Source organism: Macrobrachium nipponense, chromosome 20 (assembly GCF_015104395.2).
Source record: "Macrobrachium nipponense isolate FS-2020 chromosome 20, ASM1510439v2, whole genome shotgun sequence".
NCBI lineage: Eukaryota > Metazoa > Arthropoda > Malacostraca > Decapoda > Palaemonidae > Macrobrachium > Macrobrachium nipponense.
Window position 1 is genome coordinate 51922982 of NC_061089.1, and position 16264 is coordinate 51939245.

Here is a 16264-nt window from a genome sequence, read left to right on the forward strand (position 1 = left end):
AAGAGGTGCACACGCACATACGAATGCACACTTCGTTAACGCCTCATATTACTGGCTACAACCAGTTTCCCAAAGGCACTTTGAAAAAGACCCATGAACTGACGAACATTGACTCGCCTAACTATGCAGTTTCATATCACGCCACCACAGAAATCATTTATCAGCTTTTCTCGGGTCGTTGCTTCGGCTCTGTTCTCCGCATTCCAAAAAGGTTACAGTGCATCACATTATGCTATTAAATATATCATTAATTATAAACCCTAGGACTCATATGTATATATATATAATATATATATATATATATATAATATATAATATATATATATATATATATATAATTATAATATTATATATATATACTATATATATATACACTATGGGAGGTCCTAGGTTATTAACTATATATAATAGATATATATGTATGATATATATATATATATATATATATATATATATATATACCTACTACCAAACTTAACCTAACTACAATAATCGTCGCATAAATTTGAATCTTGCTCCTTTGAACTAATCCTAAAACTTTTACGCGCATCAGCATCTAAACACGTCCTAAAAATGCATCTCATACATTTGTCCCCCCCCCCCTTGTTCTTTTTTTTGCCCCCCAGTTTTTTTAACGAGGGCAGAAAGCTCCTGAAGAAAGCTCGCAACAAAATTTGTATCATCGTTTACCCACTGTGCTTTCAAGTTGGCGAAAGTTTGTGCAACAACCTAGCAAAGTAAAGCAGCAGGTATTTCAAGGTAGGTAAAATATCGTCTGGTGACTTTTATTAAGTTATTTCATAATTTTAATGTGTTTTTATGCTTTGCGAAACTTTGAGGAAGGAGTATTCTTGAATTTTGGGAGTAGCTTATTGACTACGCCCACCTTATCAAAATATCTCGTTTTTAAAAAAAAAAAATTGAACTAAAATTTTCTCTGTCATGGATAAAATGAAAAACTATCATTGCTCTTAAAATGCTATATTCTTCGTATTAGTATCTAATAGAATTAAAATATGTTCTGTTAGAATGGCTTTAATTTCTTTGTTTTATTATATTTCTTCAATCTGTCAGAACGAAAAATTTCTTCGCGCGTCGTGATTGTAGGCATTAGAGAGAGAGAGAGAGAGAGAGAGAGAGAGAGAGAGAGAGAGAGAGGCTTACTTCATAGCTGTAACAGGTCAAAATATGTTCAGTTAGAATGGCTGAGGAGGTTACGAATTACAATCACTTCTTAGAAGGCATCCGTTATTTATAGTACTCGACATTTCATTTGCTAGGTTAACATCTTACCACTTTTCCGTCCGACCGCCCTAAGGAAACGGCCCTGACTGGCATACAGCCAGTCTAGTCTGAAACCAACCAATCCAGAGTAGTATACGCTAGAATGTGCACATGGAGCGAGCAAGATACACACACACACACACACACACACACACACACAACAATTACGCGAATTTGCAAACAGTATTCGCTCCAAAGGAGAACAGAAAGGCGTCATGCAATTAAACTGGAACACACAAGCACATGCATAATGCGCTTGCAGCTTACAAAATGATACTGATACTCCCCAGATTGTGGACTCTATGCATTCAGTTCTAATTCATGCTCAGGGCTGAATTAATTGAAAAGCGAATCTTCCATGTACTGCCTTGGTTACAATTACACATTTATTGCATTACAATGAGGGAGTTAATCTTAAAGACATTCACTAAGTAGATAAGGGAACGAGTTGTCGATTTTCCTCTATGATTAAATCTCTTCAATAGTACTGTGTTGAATATCCCCTTCCTCTAAAGAAGTTTCTGTATATATTTGTATTTATAACACAATTTGTCACACAATCAAGAACTCAATATCGGTTTTTCATATACAAATTCTAGGCAGCGATACTGCTGATTTGTGTTCACGATCTTTGTTTTGAATGATTCCATAATATACATAACAAGTCAGTAAGCCAATAGATTTATGTCTTACGCTAAAATACACATTATTACGGCAAAAAAACAACAACTTTTACCATTGAAAGGCGAATACTTAGCTGTTTATATATGTAGCTGATTTCTTCCCCAGTTAGTTCACACGGAACAAATCTAAAAGGCCATTATTTGGCAAAGCAACTTTTCAGTGTACAGACTGCAAATAATTGGGACATTGAACCAAAATTGTTTATCATTATTCTTCTTTCTGATGAATGCGCTTCTAAGCAGTGACAAGTTTCGATAGGTCTCTCGTTTGCCTTAATCTCTAATGTATTGTTAAGTACAGTGAAGGAAGAATAGTTTGGAGTACATACAGGATATCTGAAAGGCTTATATAGTTACCCATATTTGCGTTTATATGTTTCTTTATTTTTAATGAATGAAATCTTTATGTTTTCTTTATCTTGGAATTCGAATTTCAACGAACGTGGACATGCTCTCTCTCTCTCTCTCTCTCTCTCTCTCTCTCTCTCTCTCTCTCTCTCTCTCTCTCTCTCTGCCTTTTCGGACAAACTTTTTCTTTTCTGTTTGCTCTTTCCTCAGTCCCCTTTGTAGAAGCATTCTGAAGCTGCCTCTTACAATAATATCTTTGTGCCATCCTTCTGATAAAAGCTAAAAAGAGATTTTTAAAGCACCGCATTTGAAAAACACTGGAACAAGTCACGGAAAAATAAAATAAGATTTCCAGCTTTTCTGGAACTCCAGCGGGACATGGAAGAGCACTTTGCCGCTTCCAATGAAATCCAGGCCGATTGTAAAGTCCTTCCCAGTTGGACAATGGCAAATGCTGAAGTCCATCCTACAACAACCGTGAATACTTGGAGCTATCTTTTCAACGCAGAGAGAGAGAGAGAGAGAGAGAGAGAGAGAGAGAGAGAGAGAGAGAGAGAGAGAGAGAGAGAATTGTCCTAGAAGCCAGCGAGAGTAAACATCAGACACGTGTGTAAAAACGGAGGTTAGAGTTATTGATAGCCATAAGTGATACAGTGCTAATATAGCTAGTGACAGTGAAAAAAAACTGCAGATGCTACTGAAACGGTAAAAGTGATTACTTGCAAGAATAAAATTTCAAGTATAAATGAAAGCTAGGATGATTCAGCAATCAATCTTTATTTTGATGTTGTAAGGATGGGAATGGATTTTTGAAATAATGATTTCGGGAGTAAATGAATTAGATGACCTTGGAATGGAAGAAGAAGGAAATCACATGATGCGAGGATCAGGAAAGACAGCAGGATCTTGAGCAAACCGGGAGTTTGGTATCAAGAGAAGCAAGTGTTTGGATATGTGGAAGACTAGCCGAGTCAGGTCTCCTTTATGGTAATGAAGTCTGGATCAGTTTGGAGATGAAGAATAGATGAGCTCGGCATAATTCCTGACGGGATCAAATAAAATCTTATTGTTGAGAGTCAAAAGCTGCTTTATGTGAGCTGACTGCCTTACGCGTAGAATGCTTTAAATAATTTGACCTCAAGAATAAATTTCCAAAGAAGACATTGCCTGTCATATGCTTGAAATTTGATATAATACTACACGATAACACGTCGGAAATGAAATTCTTTAATCAGTTCAACGTAACAACACCGTTAACCCCTGCTTCAAGATGTGGGAGGATTACTGATTGGCACATTTTTTAATTTTAATATTATTTTACGATTTTATTCTTCCAGGGCTAATCCTTCATAGATTCATCGATTTTATTTGAGTTGCTGTCAGAGTTTAATAGATATAAATAAAAGAAAAAACTGAAATTGGATTCGGAGTCAAAAGATTGAAGCGCTGAATTTTGTTCTTATTATGGATAGGGGAAAAAATCTGCTAATTAAAATGGTTCTAGTGTCTTCTTATATTCACAGTTATACATATAAATGATTAACACAATACTGCGCTTAGCTTATGGTTGACTCTGCTATCATCTTTAGAGTGTCCTTGTGATACGATGAACTGGAAACGTCGATTTTTGTTATTAGCAATGTTTTGTTGAACTCGGTTGTTATTCTTCGCTATTATTGAAAGCTTTATTCTTACTATTAAAGGCCGGTGCAATTAGAGTTATTATTGTTTTGGCTTACTTAATTTGCGCAGAATCTAGTATTAATGAATAGCCAAAATTAAGTGCAACATCGAAGGACACACTCACACACAAACACACGAGAGAGAGAGAGAGAGAGAGAGAGAGAGAGAGGATGAGACGAGAAACAGAGAGAAAGACGAGGAACTTCAAAGGCTATGTAGTTTACTTTTTTTTAAACTGCCTGGGTAATTTATGGTCATACCCTGTCTGCCTGTCTGTCTGTCTCAATAGCAGATGTAAGTGACCATTTCTCCGTGAAAATGTGCACCATTATTGAAACGGGTATTCCTCAACCCAGTGCGATGAAATTATCCGCCATATACTTCTCTCTCTCTCTCTCTCTCTCTCTCGTTCATTCTCCAAAGGGTCCTAGCTCTTTTCAGCTTCTTGCACGCACACAAATAGTTATTCGACCGGAATATTATTGATTAATTATTCTTTAATTTTCGTTGTTTTGACACCCGTCTTAGTCATCTAGGCTGCATCAACAATGGATACAGACCAGACACTATAATATCTCTCATAATATCGGTTGATTAGATACTCATCTCACTGACAATGCAAAAAGAAAGTATCTTGAAGACATCCTTCAACAGATGGGTTGTTGCGACTGATAGGTTATGGTCTTTCCTGATTTTTTTTCTTTTTTTTTATTTCTTACTTTCGGTTTCGTACTGGGAAGGGCATGTGGTTGCTTGACCCATCTGCTGTTTACAAAAGAAAAGAAAAAGTGAAGTAGAGGAGAAAAGTTTGCTTAGATCCACCTGGTATTTTTGCACTCTCTTTTAGCCTTACCGAAGATGTTGGATTTGACACATAGTCTCTAGTTTTTTAGTTCTTATATTGACTTTAAGTAATACGACTATACATATCAATTAGGACCGATGGATAAATACACATTAAGGACCGATTGAAGCCGATGAAAGAGAGAGGAGGAGAGAGAGAGAGAGAGAAGGATAGAGAGAGGAGAGAGAGAGAGAGAGAGAGGAGAGAGAGAAGGAAAATAAAGTAAACTTATCAGATTAACAGTGTAAATCGACAAGTTAAAGATTATGCAAAATTTACTGTGGTTCTTTTGGCATTTTATTTTCATCCACACGATCCCCGATTTGAGCACTTTACCTTTTTAGAGCATCTCGAAAAATTTTGAATATGAAATATAAAGGCGAAATATCTTACTTTAAACATTTTGGAAACTGAAGAGTACTAAAACAATCCAATGCATTCAGCGTATACGTGCATATGCATTTATGATAGAGAAAGCTTAAAAAAAGCCGATCACAAAATACCTGGATGCGTCGGTATTCCTGAACCATTAAGGAAAAAACCGGGTGAGAAAAAGTCAAAACTGAAAAAGGAAGAAAAGTGCCATTTTTCTAACACGGTGGAAAAAGGGGAAAAAGACTGTCTTACAGTTCTTTCCCTTTAGCACAAAATTCGGACCAGAAAGATTTGTTCTGGACTGATGTTGCATTTTTCATATCTCTTTTCATTAGTTTTTAGTTTTGATTTGTGTGTGTGTGTGTGTGTGTGTGTGTGTGTGTATGTGTGTGTAGGTTAACGTGTAAAGCAATGCGATTTACTCGAGAATCCGAAGCATATGCAACTTCCATTTCACTTCGCTTACATACTCGTTTTTACAAGTATTTCTTTACTGTTTTAAATCTAGAGGTATTCATGGCAAATTTGATTCTAAGATATCCAGATAACGATATTCTTATTTGTAAAATGGCATTTTTCTTCTTATGAGTATCAATATATTTCTTTAAATGCCGATCTTTTATTTCTTTCTAGCTTGCAACTATTCCCTGCAAATGTAAACTTGGGCTCCGTAAGTATGGGAATATTTTTTTTACACCAATCTAAATATGAGTACTTGCTTTTTATGTTTGAATAAATAACCGTGGTGCAATTAGTAATAGTATCAGTTTAATGACTTTTTTAATGTTCTTATGCACACTTTCAAAGTATTTTGGGGGAACGCCTCAGAGTACTTGGACCAAAGGTCCACAGCGGTCCTCCTAATGAGCACCTGCCTCTGCCCAAGGGCCCGTGCTGGCTTATAACCTGCTTAATCTAGGTCTACCAACGTGAAATATTTACAAGTATCAGAGTACTGGAGTTTCGCTATTTTTTTTTTAACTTTCCTTTCATCAGACATAAGTATTTATTGTTCCTCTTTTGCGCTAAAGTTATATAATTTTATTGTTTTCTGTACATTAAAGTACTGAGTTGCAAATTGCCAAAGAAATCCTTGAAATTTCTTGCAGAGATATAAAGCATAACTGAGAGAGAGAAGAGAGAGAGAGAGAGAGAGAGAGAGAGAGAGTTTAAAGAAAAAGAGCACATATAAAAAATAAAAATTTCAGTTGTAACAGCCTCGTTTTACACTCGACAACATATGATCTAACCAGCCAGAGAGAGAGAGAGAGAGAGAGAGAGAGAGAGAGAGAGAGAGAGAGAGAGAGATGCCTCAAGGATATCACTTTCAGTTTCCTTGCAGTTACCCTTTCCCTTCATTGAAATGAGTTGTTTCGAACCGTCCCTGAGTATCCAATATTCAGACTCTGAAGAGCTTTTTCCTCATAAAAGTATGTCTGGAGTATCAATGTTAAATATTTGCCCTTTGGAATCAATTCGTGCCTTTCTAAATGGAACTAAAGGGACCTAAACTATTATTTTCAGTTTTCTGATAAACTTTGCTGGCAATCTGTTTCATCATTATCATGAAAAAAAAGTTGTTCATTTTAGTTTTATGTTAAAGAAAAGTATTGAGATGGCTTTGTCTGTCCGTCCGCACTTTTTCTGTCCACCCTCTGATCTTAGAAACTACTGAGGCTAGAGGGTTGCAATTGGTATGTTGAAGATCCACCCTCCAATTATCAAACATACCAAATTGCAGCCCTCTAGTCTCAGTAGTTTTGATTTTATTTAAGATTAAAGGTAGCCATAATCGTGCGTCTAGCAACACTATAGGAAAGGCCACCACTGGGCCGTGGTTAAAAGTTTCATGGGCCACTTCTCACAGCATTATACCCTGTACAGAAAACTCGATTGCGCCCAAGAAACATCGACGCATTTGTTACCTTTTTTTTCCTGAATTTCTAGATATTTGCGATGGCTAAAATTAAATTTGAGTGATACAAATACAAAGAGGAATCGAATACAGGACAAAAAATAAAACTGAAAAATATATAACTCAATGAAACATAAGACATGTTTTAATCTATCTCAGTAAAATCCATTCATTTATAAAGACTAGTTTTGTTCATTTCCCTTCTTTGTTATTAAAAGACTTTTTGAAAGTAGATGATCGAACTGCACATACTACAGATTAACGAACAAACATTGCCCTTACTCATCTTCAAACGATGAGTAGTTAATTAAACTAACAAGCACATTATTATGTATATAATTTTGATACAGATTGCCAGTTAATTAAATAGAAAGTGCAAAGATAAACATGAACACCGCTTGTTATGTTGAAGTACTTTCCATCTCGTCTGGATAAACTTCAGAGATAACAAAAGCAGGTCTATAAGCTGCTTCACCCCCGATTCAAATAGATCTGTTGTAATTGGTATCATTCGTCTAACATGGAGAACGCATATTCCAGTCAAGTAGTTAGGAAATTACTGCAAATGGCAATGTATAGCACACTGAGATTTGTAATTATATATATATATATATATATATATATATACATATATATATATATATATATATATATATATATATATATATATATATATATATATATATATCTTAAACGAGTTTTTAGGACCAAAGGACACTCGTTTAAACAAATTAAACAAACATGCAACTGCATCTACTTCGTTCGTTGCACATCGTTCTGGCATTAGCTAAAAATGCAAACTGGGCTAATGAATCCCCGTAGATACAAAAATATAGTTTTTATTTCCCAAATTAGCTAACATTAAATGGAACAAAATGAATACATTAAGTGGAATTAAATTAATAAATTCTGACCCCCAAAAAACCGTAAACTGTCATTTTCCTCTCCTGAACCAGGTTTAAGTAACTACCCCCTTAAATCTCACTGTCTGATTAACTATGCCATTTTAATAGTCATTAAAGTCTTAGAGAACCCATTCTCTTCTATGGTGACATTGAACCCATCTGAAATAAAGAGACATATTTATTACACCACTCCAACATGTGAAAGTTAATCAAAATGAATGTGTATGCACCACACTTCTCTTTCTCTTTTCACTTCAAAGGTTAACTTTTCCAAAGTCTCATCTTACGTTACCTTATCCTATGGGTGTTCTCAAACCTCTCGTTGGTGTGTTCTGCACACTGACACGAGCAATCAAAGAGTGCCCTCCCTTCTTTTCATTGCCTATCACCAAGCCCATACATCATATGCTACGTACACACACACAGACACGCCTTGCAAAGTGCCTAGCAACGATGGGCGCCCACATGATCCAGTCATGTGATCTCTGAGGTGTCACCAACCTCAGATCGCATAGGCCATCATTCCTGGATGTTTTTCATTTCAGCATTCTTCAAGGAGCCTAGCGCCTGTCACTAAGCGCCTGTCTCCAACCGGAAAAAGCTGAGATTAACAATTCATTACCACACCTTTTTTAAGATACATATATATATATATATATATATATATATATATATATATATATATATCATATATATACACTATATATATATATATATTATATATATATAGATATATATATATGTATGTATATATACATATATCATATATATATATATATATATATATATATATATATATATATATTATCTACATATATATATATGAGAGAGAGAGAGTTTTTATTCATGTCCTTCATTTCTGAGTTCATTTTCCTCTTCTTCATTCGAATCCCAATCCCATACAAAGCACAGAACCACAGAGAGAGAGAGAGAGAGAGCGAGAGAGAGAGAGAGAGAGATTTCCTCATTTGTATCTGCGATTTTGTGTGGTCTTTTTATTTACAGTTTTTATGCACTCCTATACAAAACAGTAACCGCACGGCACAGCAGAGATGAGTTTCCTGTTTACAGATCTGTTTTTTTCTTCTTTTTTTGCCATTGCAGGAAATAACCTGCGTATGATATCCCACGAATAAACATAAAAGGTTTGCATATTTTTATTCCAAACGCCCGAGCGGTAAAGAATGGTAAACAAGCTGACTTTTATATGCAACCTGTAGATATGTTCGTTCCACTGAAGGGTCGATATTGAATGGCGTAAATATAAAGAAATGGAAAATTTGTTACCCTAGAGAGTCGGTTATCATAAAACTCAGCTGTGCAAGGAAGGATGACTAAGTCATTGAACGTTCTCAATTCAATACTATCATTTGTAGATTAACGTTCGAATGCATACTTTTCAACATATTTTTCTCGCTCTTATGTGATAATTCCGATGATTTCTATGATCCCCTGGAAAATGTATCAATACATTCGACGTAAATTTTAACCCTAATACCGTTATAAGATATCGTTTAATATTCATAGAATACGATAGTTTTAGTATACTACGAAAGCATTTGAATTACTTTTCTATGGGTCTGACAATTTTCTTTACCCGTCTTATTTACGCTTTTATGATTGGGTTTAAAATAAAGCATTCTTCCCTCTTTTCCCTCCCCCTCCATCCTCTCAGCTTACCTTCTCCCCTGATTCTCTTTGTTATTCAGGTCTACTTTTAGCATCGAAGTTTTAATCATCTTTCTATGTAGTCCCTAGACAAGAAAATCCTAGAATACCGGACAATCAATCATTCATTTCAAGAAAGATAAAATAAAGCCGTATATAAAAAGAAGCCAAGAAGCAGATATAATTTCACACGCACTCTCTATCGCTCTCTAATACAGCTATCCAGAATATCCTTGTATCCCCAGAATATCTTTGTGTCTTCAGTATACCTCTGTGTTGTTAGTATATCATTGTATCACTCAAATATCTTAGTACTTCATTATCTTTGTATCCCGAGAATATCTTTAAATTCCCCAGAGCATCTGTATACTTTCAGTATCTTTATATCCCCCAGAATATCGTTGTATCTCCATGATATCTTGGTATCCCCCATATGTAGCCAAATTTCTCCTTATCGAAATCCCCGGTCCCAAACGCCCCCTCCCCCCACCTCTTCAGTTCCAATTATCAGCGGGATCTCTTTATCGCTCTCGGTAAATGCATTTTCCCCCTCAGTGTATTATCAAAAGTCTCTCTCTCTCTCTCTCTCTCTCTCTCTCTCTCTCCAGATAATCGCCCCTCTCTTTTGTTCTACTCAAGTGGAATTGTAATTATCTGAGTATGTTTTTGAGGTATTACTTTTACTACTATTACTAATACTTTTACTGTTTCTACTACTACTACTACTACTACTACTACTGCTATAACCACGATAAGAAATCTGCAAACAATTTAAACCAAATCTTATTAGTAATAATCAAATATTATTTTCGAACGGCAATGGGCAGAAACTGGGAAGAGAATCTCTTTAGCGCTCCTTCAATGAATAAAATAAATACTTATCAAGAATTGTTACTATCAGGCGGAGTTGGCAACAATTACTTATGAGATAACACGAATATTTCAAATGAGACATTTCTAAGGATTATATTTCCAAATATTCTATTATCATTAACGATATACTCAACGTTCGAAATCAATATGTTCATATGTATATTCCAATGCCATGTCTCAAAGGATATCACAATATTTAATTGTCATAATGAAAACTTAAAACAAAAATTTAAAAATCTGTCCCCGTTTCCAGATTTAAAAGGAAAAATCCCTCATGGCATCGAATAAATTGTATCTATACCTAAGAAATAATTAATATCGCAACCCTGAGCGAACGCAATAACATTTGAAAATTAATTAAATGAACTCTTAGCTGCATTACCTTCATCAATTAACCTGCAGCTTCTGAGTAATTAACATGAAAGCAAGTGAGCAAGACTTATGAGGTGGAGAGGCCACCGCCAGATATAATAAGCGGGCAGAACCTAAGGCGAAATCTGGAATTAAATAAATACTCTGCTTTGATAGTCAATATATATGTATATATTATTTACATATATTATATTTGTATTTATACACATATTATTTCTACACACACATACATGCATATACATACACAATATATTTATGTATATATATATATATATATATATATATATATATATATATATATATATATATCTTAATGCTATATATATATATATATATATATATATATATATATATATATATATATATATATGTATGTATGTATGTATGTATGTATGTATGTATATGTGTGTGTGTATAAATACAAATATAAATATATATGTATATATATATATATATATATATATATATATATATATATATATATTTCTCTAATTTTGTCCTTATTCCCTTTTCACATTTACCTCTTCATTATAGAATTCCTACCACTCCTAATTCAGACGTGCAGTGACATGCCTTCCTGAAGTGTTCCGTGCTTTTCATGCGAACAATGCAGTCACATTACTTTAGCAGACGAATGAAGTGAATATATATGAATTTATTAGTGAAAATATTTGCAATAATAATCGTTCCGTTCCCATCCTATTTCATTCGATTTTTATTTTCCACAGTAAATGATCAGTTGCAATTAGAGGCAACATTTGAAAGTTCAGACTCTTACAATTGATTCCTTAATTAAGATGTGTAATGAGTTGTACAGGAGGATTTTTATTCAAGACAGGTCTTTCAAATGGTGCTCTGATTTGAATTTCGGTTAATAATATCTTTAACAAAACACTCATATTTTACCTGATCTAGAGAATTAGTTAAGCTTAGGTGAGAATAATAGTTAACATTTTCATTGAACCGGGAGAAGGTGCTGGTAAGGAGGAGGAAGAGGAGAGAGAGAGAGAGAGAAAGAGAGAGAGAGAGAGAGAGAGAGAGAGAGAGAGAGAGAAACATCAGTTCTGCAATGCTGCAGAAATCATTCGCAAATATAAAAATATTTTAATCCCTGTAATAATCATATTTCATAAAATTCGATCGAAAAATTAAACGCTCGAATTATTTCAAGAAAACATAGGAAACTCGATATACGAAAGACGATATCCTCTCTCTCTCTCTCTCAACTAAGTCCTTCCTTGCTGTTGTCTCGCTAGACCCCAGAAGACGCAGCAAGTAAACCAGTTAATACACAAGACACAATTACACGGTTTCGTAGGCGCGCAAGAGAAACACTCCTAGGAGAGAGAGAGAGAGAGAGAGAGAGAGAGAGAGAGAGAGAGAGAACACACCAAGCAATTAGTGCCAAGGGGAGGACGCACACGTACATAACCTGCTTTCCAGTTTACAAAACAACGTCGATCCTCTCCTTGACTGGACTTCAAGCATTTCGGACTAACAATGCTCACGGTAGACTTCACTGGGGAAACGAGTCTCTCTCTCTCTCTCTCTCTCTCTCTCTCTCTCTCCTCTACGCTGCTTTGGTTGTAGTTACACTTCCCGCCACTCCTCGGTTGCTGCGGGGCTATTTTGGAAGTGTCTGCTGCATTGCTCGAAGATATGATATAGACGGGAAAATGGTCCATTTAATTTCCGATTGTAAGTGTTAGTGAAATATGCAGAAATCTTTCAATTTATCGTTTTATATGACGCATGAAATGAGATGAAAGCAAGCGTTCACTCGATATACTTTTTTTTATACGAATCAAATCCTGAATCGTAAATGACCCACTCCATTTATTTAGGTTACAATACAAATTTATATCTCCTCATATTCTAATTAAGGAGCACTTTCAAATGAAATTTTTAATATCGTGATACGTCTTGATTTTGCATACGAATTCATGGAAAACTTTGAAGAAGTGATTATTCAACTGAAACGTCTTTATTTATGTAAATGTTGCAGTTGAGAATTGAAAGGCACAGCAGGTTAAGATTTCCTGCCTTGCAAGCAAAGAGGCTTTTAACCACTACAAGTCTTCTTGAAGAACCGGAGTCGTGGGCCATTAACAGTCAACGAAAAATAGTGTCCTGAGACTTGAGCCGCACTGGAAGGAAGATACAACTAATACACTTGCATATAGAAAAATAAAACATTAAATGAAAGTTTAATTAAAAGTAATAAAAAAATGCTTGCTTGGGATAGACACAGATTTAGATTCGGTACAGAATTTAGAATAAGAGAAGCATGCAGAAACTAATAATTCGCGGAAGCTGCTTCAACGAAAGTAAAACTATTATTATTATTATTATTATTATTATTATTATTATTATTATTATTATTATTATTATTATTATTATTATTATTATTATTATTATTGTAGCTTTGATATTCCAAGTAGGAACTGGAACTGTGAATTAGGAATCTTACTTATAGAGAAGCTTCATGCCATTTTAAATTCATAACAGTTTAAAGGAATGCTAATAATTAGATCAGCAATAAAGATGTGAAAAAGTGACGATTCACACAACATAATTACGAAGAGAGTGTCATTGAAATAGAGGGTCCTTGACAGGTAGAATTTAAATGAAACACTATGATGTATTTGCATGTCTAAATTAAGTAAGAGGGATTTGAAATAAATGAAATATCATGCATATCATATGAAGCAGTCATGCGCATGACATTCATGAGCGCATGATTGTCATTTATTTTCGAGATTTCAGATATTCATAAAGTATCTTTTCTAGCCTTCTGTTAAGCTGAAATGGTCTGGGTCAGTCGCAACACCTGATAAAATTTCCCCTTTCTAAGAATATATTTTTAAATTTAATTTCAGCATTAATGCCAAAATCAAGTGATGATGAATGTATAGATAGATGCTGCTTCAGCGGCGAGAATCACATAGATGATGAAGCTTTTGACGTAAATAAATGTTTAAATTCAGAACTCATTCCGTCATGGAAAGTATTCATGAAGGGTAAAAGATAAGGCAGAATTTTTGGTCTAAGGTCATTTTTTCATACAGAGAATAAATCGCGATGTTTCGTAAACGATTAATATTAGATCTAGACAATTTTTCTAAATATATTCTTGCATGAGAGAGAGAAGAGAGAGAGAGAGAGAGAGAGAGAGAGAGAGAGAGAGAGAGAGAGGAACTATATACGATGGAAATTCCTTTAATACCTCTGTTTGCGAAAATATTTCGAGCAATGCCCATTACTATTCAGCCTGGGCGACAAACATCCTTAAAATGGGATGAAAAGTGAAGAGAAAAATACGAAGATTGAATTTATGTGAAATTCCCCAGTGAATCTGCCCAAAGAACGCCAGGATCTGGGTCCTTTTAGACATTTCAGTTACTGAAGAAAATAAAGGAAATAATTCAATCATTTTTCATAGTAGCTGAAGTGTGTATATTTTCAAAAATATCCTACAGCAGTAGCGGGCATGCAAAGGATTTAAAAATGATAAATTTAGTTCTGAATACATGCTCTGCGGCTAAATGGTGCAACGCTCGGCTTGCGTTTGCTTGGTCCGTGGATAGTTCCCACTGTAACGCCAGCCATTACACCCAGTTGTAAATGTAGTGCGGAAAAAGGCCTTGAGTCGAGGAACCTTGCTGCGAAACCGGTAGGATGTTCATAGTAATATATACAGTAGAGGAATTAATATATTTTTTAAATGACCCTCTAAATTTCAGACAGCATTTGGATATGAATGATATCCCTGCCGTTATAGGGGTAGGACTTCAAAAAACAGTGACAAAACGTAAAATGAAATCTACAGTGAATTATATGATTATAACCGTCAAATGTTCGTGAATATGTGACAGCCATGTTTATGTCAATAGTCCCGCCACCCTCTCAATCCAAAGAAAAGATACTATGATTTTCGTCTGACTTGTAAATTTCCGGGAGTACAGTTTCTCTCTCCTCTCTCTCTCTCTCTCTCTCTCTCTCTCTCTCTCTCTCTGATGCACACGCACACAATACCCCGTTTTGATCATATTTTTCCAATTCTTCGAACTCTTTTGTGACAGTGTATCGAAGATGGTCCGAACAGTACCCTGGAGCCATCATCTTCGGAGAGCTTGAATGGAGAATTTTAATGTAATGCAGATAAAGAGCGCTGGAACACGTCTCAAGTAAAGACAGATATCCAGCCTTTTTGGAACTCTAGCGGGACATGGAAGAGCACTTTGCCGCTTCCAATGGAATCCGGCAGGATTGTAAAGTCCTTCCCAGCTGGACAATGGCAAAGGCAAAAGTTCATCCTATGACAACCGTGAATTTTTGAGCAACCCTTCCAGAAAGCTTACGTACACATACTCGGGAAAAGATGAGGTACAATAAAACTCTGTGCATAATTTTCTCTCTGTCTCTCTCTGTCAGTGCTCTGTCAGTCAATCCTTTACGCTCTCTCTCTCTCTCTCTCTCTCTCTCTCTCTCTCTCTAAAGAGCCAGTCATTTTATAGATGCTGAGGTTCTTTTGAACTTTGACAAATTCTACGATTTACAGCTTCAACATCATACGCGAAATTCTTGGTATCATAACTTTTGTCATATGTCCCCAATATTATCTCTACTCACTTATTCTTCGCATGTCTTAACTCACTAGTAGGAGTAATTATGCGTCGTATTTCTGAAAAAAAAAATATGGATAGCCAGTAGGTATATGACAAGTGAATCCAGTTAAAAAGAAGCGTAAAACTGGCTGTACCAACAAAGACATTGGATGTTATTTATTATTTACTATACCTTGTCATGAGACCCTTACACTAACAACTTATTTTCTATCAGTAAAGTAATGGGATAAAAGACTTTGGTCGGAATTATCACCTGATGATTAAACATGATGTGTGTTATATTAAGTAAAGAATATTTCTCATGCAAATTATATCTAAGAACAATAGCTACGTGTTTGATGCTTGCTGGAACAATTACCCCATGAGTCTTCATTCATTTATTTCGAAGAAAGAAAATGCCTGTTTAGAATTTCATAATACCAGTGCATATAACGACTAATGATGACAGGTAATGGTAGGTATTCAAATGAACAGTTTTCCCGGCATTACAAAATCAGTCATTATAAACATGTATACATAATTTTCAATGGAGAAACGTCATTTGTTATTTTTCGTACCTTTCTCTCATTGTCATTGATCACGCTCTTAGGAACTCATGTTCTTAATTGAAATGATTGAATTCCTGAAAAAATAGCTATGGAAATATGGTTTTATATTTATCGAATGTTCATTTTACCAAACCTTCA

The 16264-nt window shown here is 35.1% G+C and overlaps 1 long non-coding RNA gene across 4 annotated transcripts in view; it reads left to right on the forward strand.

Annotated features, from left to right (window-relative positions):
- The first annotated feature begins 633 nt into the window (after positions 1-633).
- LOC135221041 (uncharacterized) overlaps positions 634-16264 on the forward strand; it is a 104409-nt gene continuing 88778 nt past the window's right edge. For 3 of the 4 annotated variants that reach the window (XR_010315860.1, XR_010315856.1, XR_010315862.1), the window contains exons 1-2: positions 634-759; positions 5851-5887. This is a non-coding gene — a long non-coding RNA (uncharacterized LOC135221041). The remainder of the gene's footprint in view (positions 760-5850; positions 5888-16264) is intronic. The other variant, XR_010315858.1, reaches the window with a different exon arrangement.